This window comes from Pseudophryne corroboree, chromosome 4, assembly GCF_028390025.1.
Source record: "Pseudophryne corroboree isolate aPseCor3 chromosome 4, aPseCor3.hap2, whole genome shotgun sequence".
In the NCBI taxonomy this organism is placed as follows: Eukaryota; Metazoa; Chordata; class Amphibia; order Anura; family Myobatrachidae; genus Pseudophryne; species Pseudophryne corroboree.
Window position 1 is genome coordinate 219,872,048 of NC_086447.1, and position 19,174 is coordinate 219,891,221.

The 19,174-nt window shown below is 47.4% G+C and overlaps 1 long non-coding RNA gene across 1 annotated transcript; it reads left to right on the forward strand.

Annotated features, from left to right (window-relative positions):
- The first annotated feature begins 15,536 nt into the window (after window positions 1-15,536).
- On the forward strand, window positions 15,537-18,423 carry LOC134911282 (uncharacterized). The gene is made up of 3 exons (XR_010176447.1): window positions 15,537-15,654; window positions 15,978-16,112; window positions 18,183-18,423. It is a non-coding gene; the product is annotated as an uncharacterized LOC134911282 (long non-coding RNA).
- The last annotated feature ends 751 nt before the right edge of the window (window positions 18,424-19,174 follow it).

The following is a 19,174-nucleotide window of genomic DNA, read 5'->3' on the forward strand; positions in this document are numbered from 1 at the left end:
CACTTTCCACTTTATCACTTCACCGAGACTAATAAATCTTCCCCTGAGTAGTGTGTGAAAGAGCCTGGAATGAAGAGCAGTGCTGCATGTCACCCCCAGAAAGGACTCCAGGAGCTGTCAAAGTTACTGCCTGTGCCGGGTGGAGGTGGAGCTGGAGGCTGCAATACGGGAGTTTAGCAGTTGCGGCTACTGTAAGATAAGAGTTCTGGGGGATTGCAGCGGCTGTGAAAGGTAGGACCATGCAACCTTTTTCAAGCAACTGTAGCAGGCCGCCCCCTCTGGTCCCGGCGCCCTTAGGCAACTGCCTAAAGCTGCCTAGTGGAAGCTCCGGCCCTGATCCTAAACCCCCTAGTGTCTATATAGTAAAAATCGCAAGGTTATATCGCACTCTGTGTATGCTCCTTTAGCTAATGTCTATTGATAGATACTTACAGATTAGCAATAATAAAAGGAGTTTTATGGTAGACTTACTGTACCATTGTTAAATCTCTTTCTGCGAGGTACACTGGATTCCACAGAGAATAACATCGGGGTGTAGAGTTGGATCTTGATCCGAGGCACCAACAGGCTGAAAACTTTGACTGTTCCCAGGATGCACCGCACCGCCTCCTCTATACAACCCCTCCTCCGTGCACTGGAGCTCAGTTTTGTTACCCAGTCCAATGCAGTAGCAGGTAAAAAGATGGTAGATGTTAGTCACATAGAACCATGTTCTCACTACAGGAGAAGGGACCAGCGGCTAATGCCATACAAACCCAAAGAAGCTAAGTGCGTCAGGGTGGGCGCCCTGTGGAATCCAGTGTACCTCGCAGAAAGAGATTTAACAATGGTAAGTCTACCATAAATCTCCTTTTCTGCAACAGGTACACTGGTATTCCACAGGGAATAACATTGGGGATGTCCTAAAGCAGTTCCTCATGGGAGGGGATGCACTGTAGCAGGCACAAGAACCTGGCGTCCAAAGGAGGCATCCTGGGAGGCAGAAGTGTCAAGGGCAGAGAACCTGATGAACGTGTTCACAGAGGATCACATAGCCACATTGCACAATTGTTCTGCGGACGCGTCACGGTGAGCCACCCAAGAAGGTCCAACAGACCGAGTAGAATGGGTCTTGATAGCAGCAGGAGCTGGGAGACCAACCTGTACATAAGCTTGTGCAATCACCATTCTAATCCATCTGGCCATAGTTTGCTTGTTTGCAGGCTAGCCACATTTGTGAAAACCAAACAGTACGAAGAGGGAATCTGACCGGAGGCAGTCCTCTCCACATATATACGTAGAGCCTGTACCACATCCAAAGACCTTTCTTTGGAAGACAAACTATCAGAGATAAAGGTCGGAACCACAATCTCTTGGTTAAGGTGGAAAGACGACACCACCTTAGGCAGATAACCAGGGTGAGTACAGAGAACTGCCCGCTCACAATGAAATATCAGGAAGGGCGGATGACAGGACAATGCGCCTAAGTCCGACACTTTTTTAGCAGAGGCAATAGCCAACAGGAACAGGACCTTAATAGTAAGCTATTTCAGGTCCACAGAATCAAGAGGCTCAAAGGGAGACCCTTGCAGGGCATTAAGGACAACAGACAGATCCCATGGAGCCACAAGAGGGACATAGGGAGGTTGTATCGGCACGACAACCTGAGTGAAGGTATGAACGTCAGGAATAGACGCAATTTTCCTCTGAAACCCCACCGACAAGGCAGAAATATGAACCTTGAGGGAGGCCAGATGAAGACCAGGCGCTGTTGCAGAAAAGCCAGAAGCCATGAGGTGCTGAACTTGTAGACATCGTAGTTCTTAGCAGCACACCAGGTGAAGTAAGAGTTCCAGACCCTGTAGTAAATCCGAGCCAAAGCCAGTTTATGGGCCTTCAACATAGTTTGGATGAACGCCTCAGAGAAACCTTTGGCCCTCAGGAGTGACGATTCAAGAGCCACGCCGTCAAAACTAGTCTGGCCAGGTCTGGTTAGACATAAGGGCCCTGAACGAGGAGGTCTGAGCTTTGAGGAAGTAGTAGAGGACGTTCCATCGATAGACCCTGCAGGCCTGAGAACCAATGCCGTCTGGGCCACGCTGGAGCGACTAGAAGTAGTATTCCTCCTCCTTGCTTGAACTTCCACAGAACGTGTGGCAGTCGAAATTTCCATGGAATTGGCAGTGCATCCACGAACGCTGCTTGAGGATCCCTTATCCGTGATCCGAAGACCGGAACTTTGTGATTGTGTCGAGATGCCATCAGGTCTACGTCTGGTAGGCCCCACTTGTCCACTAGGAGTTCAAACACCTCTGGATGAAGGCTCCACTCTCCGGCATGTACATCCTGATGACTGAGGAAATCCGCTTCCCAGTTGAGGACACCTGGAAAGAACACTGCCGATATTGCTGGCAGATGGTGTTCTGCCCATTGAAGAGTTCTGGACACTTCCATCATTGCTTTTCGGCTTTCAGTGCCGCCTTGACGATTTATGTATGCCACCGCGGTGGTGTTGTCCGACTGTACTTGAACAGGCCTGTTCCTTAACAGAGCCAGGGCTAGTGTCAAAGCGTTGAACACTGCCCGCAGTTCCAGAATGTTGATGGGGAGGAGAGACTCCTCCTTGGTCCAGCGACTCTGGAGAGTGTGTTGTTCGAACACCGCGCCCCAGCCCCTCAGTCTGGTGTCTGTCGTCAGGAGGACCCTGTGGGGAATCCAGAAGGGATGGCCCTTGCTCAACTGTTGATCCTGGAGCCACAAGGACAGGGATAAGAGGACCTCCGGAGTCAGGACCATCATTTGAGAACTGATCTGCTGAGGCAGACCGTCCCACTTGGAGAGGATTAACCGTTAGGGCGAGAATGGAATTGAGCATACTCCACCATAACGAAAGTCGACACCATCAGACCTAGTACTTGGATCGCCAAGTGAATAGACACTTTTGGACGCGAGAGGAAGTATCTGATCCTGTCCTGAAGCCTCAGGACCTTCTCTGGAGACAGAAACAGCCTCTGGCTGTGCGTATCCAGCAGGGCCCCCAAGTGCACCATGCGCCGCGCAGGGACCAGGGAGGACTTTTTCCAATTGATCAGCCATCTGTGGGATGTGAGGAATTGCACCGTCAGCTGAAGATGACTCAGAAGGACATCTTGGGAGCTTGCCAGGATCAGCAGGTCGTCCAGATACGGCAGGATCCTGATTCCCCGTTGACGGAGATGAGCTGTCATCATGGCCATGACCTTGGTGAAAATCCGAGGGGCCGTAGTCAGTCCAAACGGAGAGTCCTGAATTGATAATGGAGGTTGCCAATAGCAAACCGCAGATATTGCTGATGCAAAATGGCAATAGGTATATGCAGGTAAGCATCCTGTATATCCAGGGATACCATGTAGTCCCCAGGTTCCATGGCCAGTACAATGGAGCGCAGTGTTTCCATACGGAACTTGGAAACTCTCACAAACTTGTTCAGTGACTTGAGGTTGAGAATAGGCCGGAATGACCCATTGGGTTTCGGTACTAGAAACAGGGTCGAGTAGTAGCCCCTCCCCGTTTGGGAGATAGGCACCAACACCACCACTCCTGTCTCCGGGAGTGATTTGACAACCAAGTGTAGAGCTTGCGCCTTCAACGGGTCTGATGGGATGACTGTTGCGCAGAACTGGCGAGGGGGACGTCTCTTGAAAGAGACCGTGTACCCGTGAGAGATAACTTCCTGCACCTATGCGTCTGAAATGGTCATTAACCAGACCTGGGTGAACGACAGGAGTCGGCCTCCCACCCTGGGGAAGGAAGGCATGCAGTCTTAGCAGAGGTTAAGTCAGTCACGATCTTATTAAGATCTTCTCCAAAAAGGATGTCTCCCTTAAAAGGGAGCACCTCCAGAGTCTTCTTGGAATCTAGGTCCACCTTCCAGGACCGTAACCACAGAATCCGGCGAGCCAAAATAGATGTAGTGGACGCTTTGGATGCCAGAATACCTGACTCAGAGGACGCCTCTTCAATATAATGGGAGGCGGTGGTAATATGAGACAGACACTGTTTGGCAATATCAGTAATATCCTGAGGTAGCTCTTCCTCCAGTACCTGGACCCACGCATCAATAGCTTTTGCAGCCCAGGAGGCCGCAATAGTGGGCCTGTGAATTGCCCCAGTTAGGTAATGAATACACTTCAGGCATACCTCCACACGCTTATCTGTCGGCTCCTTCAGGGAGGTGTCAGTGGTGACAGGCAGAGAAGAGGAAACCGGCAACCGGCGGTGGAGTTTCCCACTTGTTAGTTAACTCCGCAGGGATAGGAAAACGAGCCAACATCTTCTTGGATAGGGCAAACTTCTTTCCTGGGGAGACGTATGTCAATTAAAAGGTCAGAGTGAGCCAAAAACTACTTTAACCACTTTCTGACGCTTGAATTTATCAGGCTTTTTTGATGCAGTAGTGGGATCAGCTTCATCATCAATCTGGGGAACCATTTTGATAGCTTCCACTAATTCAGGGACATCAACCTGAGGAACATGCTCCCCATCAGAGTCCGCTGAGTCAGAATCATTCGGATCAGTATAGGCCCCATCCTCATCAGAAGTAGTATCTGAAACATGAGTGGATTGAGAGGAGGAAATCACACGCTTAGAGGGCCCCTTAGCCCCAGAGGGCTGAGGTGTAAACTTCTGTTTAACCAAGTATTTATTCAAAACCTGTATCTGGTCAGATAGTGTGTCCGCCCAAGGCGGATTAGGTACGGGGACAATTTGTGGCTGCAATGGCACAGGCAGTCCCACAGGGGGTGTAAGACGTGTTACCAAAGTATTTAACATACAAGAAAAGGTGGCCCACTGTGGCTCTTGGTTGGCCACAGGGGCCACAGGTGGAGTGGGAGATGTAAGGGACCCAGTACCCACATTCCCAGCAGCAGGTTCCCATCTCAGTAAATCTGTGGGAGCAGCACTGCCTGATGCAGGAGCCTCCACGGAATTTCCGCCCTGTGTGGCAGACATTATGAGGAATGTAGCCGTGGGGCACACAGTACAATATAGCCAAACAATAGTACAGGTTGAGTATCCCTTATCCAAAATGCTTGGGACCAGAGGAATTTTGGATATTGGATTTTTCCGTATTTTGGAATAATTGCATACCATAATGAGATATCATGGTGATGGGACTTAAGTCTAAGCACAGAATGCATTTATGTCTCATATACACCTTATACACACAGCCTGAAGGTCATTTTAGCCAATATTTTTTTATAACTTTGTGCATTAAACAAAGTGTGTGTATATTCACACAATTCATTTATGTTTCATATACACCTTATACACAGCCTGAAGATCATTTAATACAATATGTTTAATAACTTTGTGTATTAAACAAAGTTTGTGTACATTGAGCCATCAAAAAACAAAGGTTTCACTATCTCACTCTCACTCAAAAAAGTCCGTATTTTGGAATATTCCGTATTTCGGAATATTTGGATATGGGATACTCAACCTGTAATACCGTAATCCCCTGTTTTATGGGCTAATAAAAGCAGGACACAAACAGAGAAATGAATTGGTATGGGGTGACTGATGTATAAATTCCGGTTGGATCGTGATTTGCGATCCAACCTGAATTAGCCCCATAATTAGCACTTAGCAAGCCATAGTCAGCCTCATACTTAGGTGCATACACACTAGGAGATTTTGAGCTCAAAGTAGGTCACTTTTGGCGTTTTGAGCTACTTTGAGCTCAAAACCTCCTAGTGTGTATGGCCGGGCGATGAGCGGTGAGTGCTGATGGGCACTCCCGCATCATCTCTTGCCACCGCCATCTGTTGGACAGTTTTACAGGCCGAATGAACCACTTTCCACAGTCTCCTACTGTGGAAAGTGGTTCACCCCTGTGTATGCACTGAGCGATTTTCCTGCCAGCGATGTTCACATCATCGCTGTGCATACACACTGGGCAAAAACGCCCAGTGTATGCACCTTAAGGGGGCTATTCAGAGTTGTTAGCAAACCAAAAAAATTAGCAATTGGGCAAAACCATGTTGCACTGCAGGTGGGGCAGATGTAACATGTGCAGAGAGAGAGAGAGAGAGAGAGAGAGAGAGTTAGTTTTGGGTGTGTTATAGTGTTTCTGTGCAGGGTAAATACTGGCTGCTTTATTTTTACACTGCACTTTAGATTTCAGTTTGAAGACACCCCACCCAAATCTAACTCTCTCTGCACACATACATGTTATGCATACCTCCCAACTTTTACCTTGTCAGAAGCGGGACACACGCGCTCCCGAAAAAGGGACGTGGCCTAAGAAAAGGGGGCGTGGCTTAGCGGGGACCGCGATCGCGAGCCACGCCCCGTTTTCATCACTGAGGGGGCATGCCCCCTCTCCCTCTAACTCCAGTGAATAGACGCTGTGCGCATGCGCACAGCATCTGTTCACCGCTGCTCTGCTAAGTAGGGCAGTGAGAGATAGAGCCTCCCAACTGCCCCCCCCACCGCGGGACACTGCGGCCCGCGGGTGGGACAGCGGGACAGTCCCCCAAAAATGGGACTGTCCCGCGAAAATCGGGACAGTTGGGAGGTGTGTGTTATATGTGTCCCACCTGCAGTACACATGGTTTTGCCCAATTGCAAACTTTTTGCTTTGCTACCAACTCTGAATAACCCCCTAAGAGCAGTGTATGTAATTCATCAGACTGACATATACAAGGCCAGTGATCACAATAAGCCATTAGATACGGCAATAGGGCTAGCCCACCAGAGCTGAATGGTTTTTATTCTAGATGTGGGCACATTCCACAAATGAACTCCCCAGCATTGTAGCAAATCCAGGAGTCTGTGGGAGCAGCAAAATAATCTAGAATGGCTCTGGAAATATGTGTACACATCAGTCTCCTTACACACTGGATAGTGTATGTAATTCTGTATTAATAACTAACAATAGATTGCCTATAGTAGTTTTTCCCAAAGTCAGGCCTCAGGGACGCTAACAGTGCATGTTTTCTTGATCTCCTCGCTGGTACACAGGTGTATTCATTACTGGCTGACAGGGCGACACCTAGTTATCTGGATATCCCTTGCACAGTAAAGGACTTGTCCCTCTCGCCGCCCCCCGCCCCCTCCAATCATACATACAGAGCCGTCCCTAACCAATATGATGCCCTAGGCAAGATTTTGGCTGGTGCCCCCTAGCACCGCCGCTAGTTCTGCAGGAGATGCCTGGCATGAGTCAGCTGGCAGCTCTGCTAACGTCGGGCGCTTTTGTTTATGAAAATGCATCTTATTTGCATTACTATGTGGCTAGGATGCACAAGCAGCTTCTGCTGATTAAAATTATATGCTGCATGCCTTTATTCTGTGTTCAACTGCGGCTGTATCTGCATACGAAATGCTACATTACAGTAATTTCCAGGAATACACTGCAACGTAGCATTTTGTATGCAGATACAGCCAGAGTCACACACAGAATATAGGCATGCCGCATATCATTTTAATCAGCAGAAGCTGCTGGTGCCCCTAAGCATACCAAATGCCCTAGGCATTTGCCCAGTTTGCCTATGCCTAAGGCCGGCTCTGCATACATATAGTGATTTTTGATTATAACTTATCCATCAGCCCTGTATAGGGCATATTACTGAAGACAAACAACACTATGGAAGGCATTATTGGTTTTAAATATATATATATATACTGCTCAAAAAAATAAAGGGAACACTTAAACAACACAATGTAACTCCAAGTCAATCACACTTCTGTGAAATCAAACTGTCCACTTACGAAGCAACACTGATTAACAATCAATTTCACATGCTGCTGTGCAAATGGAATAGACAACAGGTGGAAATTATAGGCAATTAGCAAGACACCCCCAATAAAGGAGTTGTTCTGCAGGTGGTGACCACAGACCACTTCTCAGCTCCTATGCTTTCTGGATGATGTTTTGGTCACTTTTGAAAGCTGGCGGTGCTTTCACTCTAGTGGTAGCATGAGACGGAGTCTACAACCCACACAAGTGGCTCAGATAGTGTAGCTCATCCAGGATGGTACATCAGTGCGAGCTGTGGCAAGAAGGTTTGCTGTGTCTGTCCGCGTAGTGTCCAGAGCACGGAGGCGCTACCAGGAGACAGGCCAGTACATCAGGAGACTTGGAGGAGGCCGTAGGAGGGTAACAACCCAGCAGCAGGACCGCTACCTACGCCTTTGTGCAAGGAGGAACAGGAGGAGCACTGCCAGAGCCCTTCAAAATTACCTCCAGCAAGCCACAAATGTGCATGTGTCTACTCAAACGATCAGAAACAGACTCCATGAGGGTGGTATGAGGGCCCGACGTCCACAGGTGGGGGTTGTGCTTACAGCCCAACACCGTGCAGGACGTTTGGCATTTGCCAGAGAACACCAAGATTGGCAAATTCGCCACTGGCGCACTGTGCTCTTCACAGATGAAAGCAGGTTCTGACTGAGCACATGTGACAGACGTGACAGAGTCTGGAGACGCCAAGGAGAATGTTCTGCTGCCTGCAACATCCTCCAACATGACCGGTTTGACAATTGGTCAGTAATGGTGTGGGGTGGCATTCTTTGGGGGGCCGCACAGCCCTCCATGTGCTCACCAGAGGTAGCCTGACTGCCATTAGGTACCGAGATGAGATCCTCAGACCCCTTGTGAGACCATATGCTGGTGCGGTTGGCCCTGGGTTCCTCCTAATGCAAGACAATGCTAGACCTCATGTGGCTGGAGTTTGTCAGCAGTTCCTGCAAGACGAAGGCATTGATGCTATGGACTGGCCCACCCGTTCCCCAGACCTGAATCCAATTGAGCACATCTGGGACATCATGTCTCGCTCCATCCACCAACGCCATGTTGCACCACAGACTGTCCAGGAGTTGGCGGATGTTTTAGTCCAGGTCTGGGAGGAGATCCCTCAGGAGACCATCTGCCACCTCATCAGGAGCATGCCCAGGCGTTGTAGGGAGGTCATACAGGCACGTGGAGGCCACACACACTACTGAGCCTCATTTTGACTTGTTTTAAGGACATTACATGAAAGTTGGATCAGCCTGTAGTGTGTTTTTCCACTTTCATTTTGAGTGTGACTCCAAATCCAGACCTCCATGGGTTAATAAATTTGATTTCCGTTGATAATTTTTGTGTGATTTTGTTGTCAGCACATTCAACTATGTAAAGAACAAAGGATTTAATAAGAATATTTCATTCATTCAGATCTAGGATGTGTTATTTTAGTGTTCCCTTAATTTTTTTGAGCTGCATATATATATATATATATATATATATATATATATATATACTGGGGCGGATTGGGATCAAATACCAGCCCGGTAAATTTATGGAAGCGACCCTAATGAGGACGGAGTTGGGGCCTCCTTTGCTTTACATTATGCTATTGTTTACCTGTAACTGCGGCTCTCATTCTGAGTTGATCGCTCGCTAGCTACTTTTAGCAGCCATGCAAACGCATTGTCGCCACCCACAGGGGGAGTGTATTTTCGCTTTGCAAGTGTGCGATTGCATGTGCAACCGAGCGACACAAACACATTTTGTGCAAAATAAGACCAGCCCTGTAGTTACTTATCCTGTGCGATGATCCTAGCGACGGAGGTCCCGGAATTGACGTCAGATACCCACCCTGCAAACGCCTGGATCCGCTTGCGTTTTCCCAAACACTCCCAGAAAACGGTCCGAAAGTAACCTCACCGCTGTCCGCAAAGTTCCCACCATTGGTTACAATGGAGCGCATAGGCGCTACATTGTATCACTGCCGTGTGCTGCCTGACAGACACTACAGGAGCACACAGCCAATCAGGAGGGTGCCACGACGTGGCGCTCCCTGATTGGCTGAAGAAACCCTCTTAGACAGGAGTCGGGGGGGGGGTCCTGGCAGTCGGTGAAAGGGGTCCCATGTGAAAACATGGGGCCCCTTTCAGTGCGTGGTCGGGTGTTCGTTTTTTTATTTTGCAAAGTACGTGGATTATACAAAGAACAGAAGAGGACCGATCTACACTGGATTATGTGAGTAGAATTTTTCCAACAGGTACCCCATGGATTCTACATGGAGAAGAGGACCGACCCTCGTGTGAACATAGGTAAGTATGTATGTTTGGCGGTGTGCATGTATGTAATAAACTTATACTTTCAAGGTGTGTGTCTCCTGTTTTTATTGGGGTATTTTTTTAGTAGTAGTACAACAGGTACCAGCGGGCCCGGTTTTCCACCGCATGCTGGTACTTGTGGTTCTCCAAGTACCAGCTTGCGGGGGAGGCTTGCTGGGACTTGTAGTACTGCTACTAAAAACAATATTCACATCTTTACAAAAAGGCTATCAGCCCCCCATCCGCCGCCCTTGGATGGGGAGGACAGCGTCGGGCTTCACCCCTGGCCCTTGGGTGGCTGGAGGGGGGGACCCCTTGATTTAAGGGGTTCCCACTCCACCAGGGTACCCCGGCCAGGGGTGACTAGTTGGGTATGTAATGCCAGGGCCGCAGGGACCAATATAAAAGTGTCCCCCGGCTGTGGCATTATGTACCTGGCTAGTGGAGCCCGGTGCTGGTTTCAAAAATACGGGGGACCCCTATGCTTTTTGACCCCCGTATTTTTGCAACCAGGACCAGGCGCAGAGCCCGGTGCTGGTTGATTAAATATGGGGGAACCCCTGTCATTTCCCCCCCCCATATTTGTTCAACCAGGACCGGCTCAAAGAGCCCGAGGATGGTTTTGCTTAGGAGGGGGGACCCCACGCATTTTTTTCCTGCAAAGTTAACACTTTCCCACCCCTTCCCACTGATAAACATGCATGGATCTCATGGATCCGTGCATGCCTATCAGAACACAGTAAAAAAAAGCAGGTCTGTTTTATTTTAGCATTTTTTTACGATTTGTATTGTTTCACGGCAGTATTTGGCTATTGCCGGCAGTGTTTGTGAATTACACTTTTTAGTAAATTACCGAGTTCTACCAAATAACAGGCGTATTTGACCGATGGTGTATTCATTCGTATTTTTTTTCTTTGAGTTCCAAAAAAATACGAATGCCCTCATCACTGCCGTGATTTGAGTTTAGTAAATTCCCGAGATGACACTTTGAAGAAAAAACACCATCTCGGTCAAAATCGTGAGCTTAGTAAATTTCCCCCACTGTGAGGGTAACACACCACTATCACCCCTAGTAGTGGGCCAGCAGCACACACTAGGGGGGTGATTCCGAGTTGCTCGCTCGCTAGCTGCTTTTAGCAGCATTGCACACGCTGAGCCGCCGCCCTCTGGGAGTGTATCTTAGCTTAGCAGAATTGCGAACGAATGATTTGCAGAATAGCGAAAAGAAATTTCTTAGCAGTTTCTGAGTAGCTCGAGACTTACTAACAAATAGCGATCAGTTCAGTCAGTTTCATTCCTAGTTTGATTTCACACACACGCCCAGCGTCCGGCCAGCCACTCCCCCGTTTCTCCAGACACTCCCGCGTTTTTCCCGGGCACGCCTACGTTTTTCCGCACACTCCCAGAAAACGGCCAGTTTCCGCCCAGAAACACCCACTTCCTGTCAATCACACTATGATCACTTGAACGAGGAAAAATCTACTAAGTTTTGTGTTAAAATACTAACCGCATGTGCAATGCGAACCATTTTTGCCTTAATCGCTCCGTTGCGAAAATCAGCAACGAGCGAACAAAATCGTAATGACCCCCTATATCAGGAGACATGCATGATATCTCAGTGATGACAGGGCTGCATGTGACAGGGCCAGTGACATGATGTGATGAGGGGAATGGAGGCAGCAGGAAGCCAGAGACTGAGAGTTGTATAGTGGGAAGAGCAGGGTCCATTGGGGGACCAAAAAGGGGTGCGGCCACTATACAAAGTGCATCAGGGAAGCAAGCTATGCCTATATACTAGAGATGTGCGGCAGGCACTTTTCGTGTTTTGGTTTTGGTTCTAATTCCACTTTCGTGTTTTGGTTTTGGCTTGGTTTTGCCAAAATCACCCTTCCGTGTTTTGGTTTTGGGTTTGGTTTTGGATCTGGATGATTTTTGGGGGAAAAACATAAAAACAGCTAAAATCACAGAATTTGGAGGTAATTTTGCTCCTACGGTATCATTACCCTCAATAACATTCATTTCCACTCTATTTCCAGTCTATTCTGAACACCTCACAATATTGTTTTTAGGCCTAAAAGTTGCACCGAGGTGGCTGTATGACTAAGCTAAGCGACACAAGTGTGCGGCACAAACATCTGGCCCATCTAGGAGTGGCACTGCAGTTGCAGACAGGATGGCACTTAAAAAAACTAGGCCCCAAACAGCACATGATGCAAAGAAGAAAAAGAGGTGCAATGAGGTAGCTGTATGACTAAGCTAAGCGACACAAGTGTGCGGCACAAACAACATGGGATGTGCTGGAATTTACCCAGATGTAATACACGCACAATATTGGTGGAACAGAATAGCGTACCCCTAAACCACACACACACACACGGCAAAGCCTGTAATATTTATTTGAATAATAACCCTTTTATATGGAGCTATTATAATAATACTAGGTGATTCATCCTGCCCTATGGGCGCTCTTCACACTGTCGTAAACAGCAGCGTATACCACTATGACTGCCTCGTCACCGGAATGACTGATGGGCAGGACACTACCACTGGTCTGATGCAGCACAACACAACACAACAACACTGTAAGATACTTGTTGTTGTTGTTGTTGTTATTATTATTATACGGCAGCAGTGGACATATAGCAGCAGCATATGTAAGGGACTTGTGGTTGTTATTATTATTATTATTATAATACTGTAGCAGTGGACATCTAGCAGCAGCGTATATCGTCACTGGAATGACTGATGAATAGGACACTACCACTGGTCTGATGCAGCACAACACAACACCACTTTACACAGCTTCACTGGATATATGGCAGCAGAAGACACCAACCCTGTGACTGGCTGGGCTGATGCAGCACAATACACTGACTACACTGGACTGGACAGCACAACACAGCACCAGTTTATACAGCTACACTTGATATATGGCAGCAGAGGACACCAACACTGTGACTGGCTGGACTGATGCAGCACAATACACTGACTACACTGGACAGCACATCACAGCACAAGACTCGCCACTCCACTTTCCCGCCCCCACACAGACACTGAACACTGAGGACACGTCCTCTCAATACACTCTCCGAGACTGGAGTGAAAATGGCCGCGGTTGCGCCGCGCGGCTGCTTATATGGAATCCAAATCCCACGAGAATCCGGCAGCGGGATGATGACGTTTTGCCGCGTTCGGGTTTCCGAGTCAGGTGGGAAAACCAGAGACTGGCTCGGAACCGAACTCGGAAGGCAAAGTTCGGTAGGGTTTGGTTCTCTGATAACCGAACCCGCTCATCTCTACTATATACTAGATTTCCAATCAACGTAAATTAACAAACTATCATTCTAATTTAACATCTTCATCCCATACCAAAGCACGGGTATTCAGCTATCTACAATGTTATTTATACTGTGTTTAATATTTACATTTATTTTTGTAAACAGACATTCTTAAAATCTGGGGCAACGCTGGGGACTCCAGCTAGTATACACTAAATCATCTGTCACAGTAGCAATATTCTGAGCATATTGGAAGTCTCGCAACAGAACATTTATAGATGGAGTTTAAGATCATACATGTTAACATTCAACAATATGCTATGTCGGCATGCCCTCTTATGGAGTCTATGTAAGTCATTAGCAAAACCAAATGCTCCGTCTACATACAGTACAGCGCAGGCACAAGGTCGTCATGCAATATGTGATATGCCGGCCAGACTCTTATACCTAAGTTTCCTTTTGATGCTTGATCCAAATAATGTATCAGTAACAATGACATTACTGTGAAGTGAAGGAGAAATGTTTACGATGGTCACCTGTAAGAAAACACATGCAATGTTTCTGTGACATGGAAAAACAATTGTAGAAATGTTATGGAGTCACCTTCATTTTTATCCCAGTTGATAGGATAACCAGAAGAGTAGCTTTGGGTGGAGCGTCATGAGATGAAATGAAAACAAAAAAGTTATGAACCCTCCAGGTTCCGTTTTCAGCAGTCCGGCTGTTGGTACAATGGTGTCATGTGGTGCCACAGGGCACAGCAATGCTCACTGTCCACTCAACCTCTTTCCAACACGTCCAGCGGGTGTGAACAAGTCGAGTAGATGTCATTACCTATTCCCTGTGAATGTCACCTTGCGGGCCCACCTTACAGTTTTATATACGCTGGTATTGAATAATACATTTCTAGTGCGCCACAAAAGAGACAACTCTTATTTCTTCTCCTCTGTATACTCTCATAGGTTACACAGGGTCTGTGGCTGATTAAACCAGGTGAAATGCAGACTTGAGGTCAGCCAGCCACGGAAACTGTATAATCTGTGAGTTTCCTGGTTTAATAGGATAGTACAGTTAGTATAGCTATCTCTCTCTCTCTCTCTCTCTCTCTCTCTCTCTCTCTATATATATATATATATATATATACACACACACACACACACACACACACACACACACACACACACACACACACACAACGGAAAATGATTGATTCAGCCTCTTAGATAAAGAGCTTTAGGCCCAGATTTATCAAGCCTTGGAGAGTGATAAATTGCACAGTGATAAAGTATCAACCAATCAGCTCCTAACTGTCATTTTTCTAACACAGCCTGTAACATGGCAATTAGGAGCTGATTGGCTGGTACTTTATCACTGTGCAATTTATCACTCTCCAAGGCTTGATAAATCTAGGCCTTATTTCCTTATAAAATATAAGCAGTGATTTAGTCTATAAATTCCTGTCACTAATGTTTTCCCTTTACCTATATACTGAGGCACTCTGTACAACATTGCCTTATACTTAATTTTCTACACTAGTCTAATTTTTTTTTAAACTAGAAACACATGTATATTTAAACTAGAAAGTCATGTATATATATATGTAGAAAATGCATATGTAAGATAGCTGTAACTCTGTAGCTTTGCTGCTGGTTACTGTGACATCACACCTAGCTTGTGACATCACTAGCCCGTGACATCACAATGCTTCTTCCTGTAATATTCTATCTACAGCCGCTGTTGTTTCCAGTTTCCATGCAGGAAGACAGGTACGAGGAGGTAAGTCCTAAATAGCAGGGTATGATGGAGGGGGGTAAGGAAGACAGAGTGCAGTATAGTCCGCTGAAAGGTAATACAAGATAAATAGAACAGGGAATACAGTTACAAGGACACATAAATAGGAGAAGCGCAGGAAGTAACAACATATTTAGGAATAAAAAAGTAGCGTTACAGAAATAAAGAGGGCAGTATGGAGGATAAGCACACATACAGGGGATGCAGATAACCTGGGTCTCTATGAGGCAGGATTGTGGCTTTGGGATGAAAAAGTTAATAAAATAGATAAATAGGATATTGATAACTTTGAAAGTATCTTGTTTGGTTTAAGGAAAATTGGGAAACTGGTTGACTCATGGATATTTTATGGTACTTAAACTAGTACTATGCTTGATAATAGTCTTTTGTGTTTTTTAGATCATCTGGCAAAGAGATTTGCAGAGTGTCGGGTGACCGGCAAAGAGATCTGCAAAGTGTCAGTTGAAGATGACGGGAGGGGTCGCAGAGGTAGCAACGACTGGAGTATAACATGCAGGAGGTAAGTTACCATACTCTCTCTGCACATGTTACATCTGCCCCACCTACAGTGCAGTGCAGTGGTTTTGTCCATTAGAGAACAAATCTGCTGCTGTGATCAGGTCTGAATTAGGCCCAGTGTATGATACTAACATGATCCTAGCACTAGGGAAGATAAAATCTGGAGCAGATAACTTGGGTCTCTATGAGAAAGGATCTTGGGTTTTGGATAAAAAGTCAATCAAATAGATAAATTGCAAATGAATAAAAATGAAAGTACGTAACAGAATGTAGTAGTATAATTATACAAATAGTGTGTCTGACCAGGAAATTCTGGTTATTTAGATCATCATTTGGCAAAGTTCTGGCAAAGAGATTTGCAGAGTGTCGGGTGACCGGCAAAGAGATCTGCAAAGTGTCAGTTGAAGACGACGTGAGGGGTCGCAGAGGAATTAGTGACTGGAGAATAGCATGCAGGAGGTAAGTTACCATACTTGTGTAATTGTGTGTGTGGTGGGGGGTATTGAGAGCACAGTACAAAACATAGGGTCTATGGTGGGGGAAAGCGGACAATACAAAACATGCAGAAGGGGGCAAGTTGGTATAGCACATACAGATGACAATACAAAAACATAGAAATTGTGGCATACTCTATAGGACATATAGAGGAAGGACATACACTTTTGGGGGTTGCGAGATGTAGAACATACTGTAATACAGAAAAACAGGAAGGGTGGGGAGAGCATGATACAGAACATACAGATCGGGGGAAGAACAATACAGATCGGGGGAGATAGGGAAATGGCGGACATGTACAGTATATCAATGAACTGGGAGCAGGTGTACAAAGTCTGGGAGAGAGATAAACTAACAACCAATCAGCTCCTAGTTGTCATTTCTCAAAAACAGCCTGTAACATGGCAGTTAGGAGCTGATGCAGGCTTGGCAAGACCTTTCTCCACTTTATCACTCTGCAGGGCTTAATACATCTCCCCCATAGAATAACCTAATGATGAAATGGTACAGAATGGTATAAATGATGTGAATTGGAGCTGTAACAAGTGACTGTTTCCCTATCTTTACATAAAATAAAGGTGACATAGGGCGTCATTCTGACCTGTTCATTTGCTGCTTTTTGTCGCAGCCGAGCGAACAGGTCCCTACTGCACATGTGTCGGCGCCGTAGTGCGCCCGCGCATGCCAGGCGGCCGAAGGCCGTTGCAGGGATGCGATCGCCTCTGCCTGATCGACAGGCAGAGGTGGTCGCTGGACGGGAGGGGGCGGAAACGGCGGTGTTTGGCAGCCGTTTTGTGGGAGCAGTCCTGCCAATGCAGGCTTGGCCAGACCGAGCGGGGGCGGCCCGCAGCGGCTCTGTGACGTAACACGCAGCCGCTGCGGGCTGGGGAGCGATGAGTAGCTCCCGGCCAGTACGCTAAAGCTACGCTGGCCGGAAGATACTCTTGAAGTGCAAAGGCATCACCACTGTGCGATGCCTTTGCACTTCTGCGGGGGGGGGGGAGTGACATGTGGGGTGGACTAGCCCTGTGCTGGGCGTCCCCCCGCATGTCAGTGTGATTGATCGTTGCTGTGCTAAATTAGCACAGCTACGATGAACTCGGAATGACTCACTTAGTCCTTTCCCTAGTCCTTCTCCTTACCGCTCAGGGGGCCTGATTCAGACGCGGACGCAGAGCTGCTGTTGCACCAAGTGACTCAATGCTTTTTCACTGTGCATGCGTGTAAGCTGTACTGACACAAAATTAAATCAAGCTTACATAGAGTATCTCATTGCAAAGTGATTGACAGGAAGTCAGCGTTTGAGGTGGTAACGGGGGTGGCTAACTGTATACAGGCGTGTCAGGTCCGTTCAAACGCCATTCCATGTGCGTGCATAAATTACTCATTGCGACCTGTGTTGCTGCTGGAGAGCCCCCTGTGTCTAGGAGACTTGCTCAGCCTACGACTGCTCAGACTCATGATGCAATTGTGAACAACAAGATTGCAGCAGCGATCGCTTCAACAACCACAACTGAATCAGGCCCACAATTACACCATTATATTTTACTATTTTATCACATTTATCAACTAATTAGTTTAATTAGATACGAGTTTGTCTTACAACAGCCGCACTTTCCGGTAGCCCCATAGGCTGAATCTGGCCACGAAGGGTGTGAGTTTGGATACTGTTGAAACATCACAGCAATGGTAACTCGTACCTAATTGGATTGTCCCCTAAATGTTAGCAATTTATAGCTTTTATTATTTACTGGTCAAATTTCTTTTCTGAAGGTCCCCACTAATTACTATAAGAGAGAACTTATCCCCCCAATGTGTGTATTGTATAAAAACAATGGACCCTTTGGGATAATTGTCCTTATTTTAGGCATTTTCCATGTCCTCGGTACAGTAGTTAGAGTAACATATTTACATAGAGAGATTATTCTCTACACACAACCACACCATTGTTTGCAGTTTGTCTCTCTGCTTGTTCATCCACTAACAATGATTTTTCATCTCTTCCTCTATACGCTGTGGGTGATCCCTGAATAGCTGCCCTGGGAGGAGAGCTGCGGACATATGCTCCAAATGTTGGGACATATGCATTACCTATTAGGAGATGCGGTAAAGATGCCGGCTGTCGGGTTTACGGCAGTCAGAATACTGACACTAGGATCCCGACACTCTTCAGAATCCCGACGTTGGAACTCCGAATGGGCAAGGATACCGACACCCGTATTCTTACGATCATAGGTTTAGGGCTGGGCAAGGGGGGTTAGGTTTAGGCATCAGCACATGGGGGGAAAGGGGGGTGGTTAGGCTGCAGGGGAGGGAGGGTTAGGTTTAGGTGTCAGGTGGGGGGGTTAGGTTTAGGTGTCAGGCGGGGGGTTAGGGTTAGGCTGCAGGTGGGGGGAGGTTAGGGCTAGGTTGTGGATAGAGTGGGTTAGGCACCCACAGGGGAGGTTAGGCTGTGTGGGAGGGACGGTTAGGTTTTGGCATCAGGCGGGAGGGTTAGGTTTAGGCATTAGGTGGGGGGGTTAAGTTTAGGCTGCGGGTGGGGAGAGCTTAGGGTTAGGCACCCCTGGGGGTGGTTAGGCTGCAGGGGAGGGAGGGTTAGGTTTAGGCGAGGGATTAGGTTTAGGCATCAGGCGGGGGGGGTTAAGTTTAGGCTGTGAGTGGGGGGAGGTTAGGGTTAGGCTGCGGGTAGGTTGGGTTAGGGTTAGGCACCCCTGGGGGTGGTTAGGCTGTGAGTGAGGGAGGTTTAGGTTTAGGCAGAAGGGACGGAGGTTAGGATTAGGCACCTCCGCAGGAGGGTTAGGCACAAAGGGGGGAGGTTAGGGTTAGATTGTGGACAGGAAGGGTTAGGAGGGTGGGAAGAGGGAGAGTGTTAGACATCAGGAGGAGGGGTTAGGGTTAGGCTGCAGGTGAGGGGAGGATATGGGTAGGCTGCAGGGGAGGATAGGGTTAGGTTTAGGCATCAGGTGGGGAGATTAGGTTTAGGCGTCAGGTGGGTTAGGTTTAGGCTGTGGGTGGGGGGAGGTTAG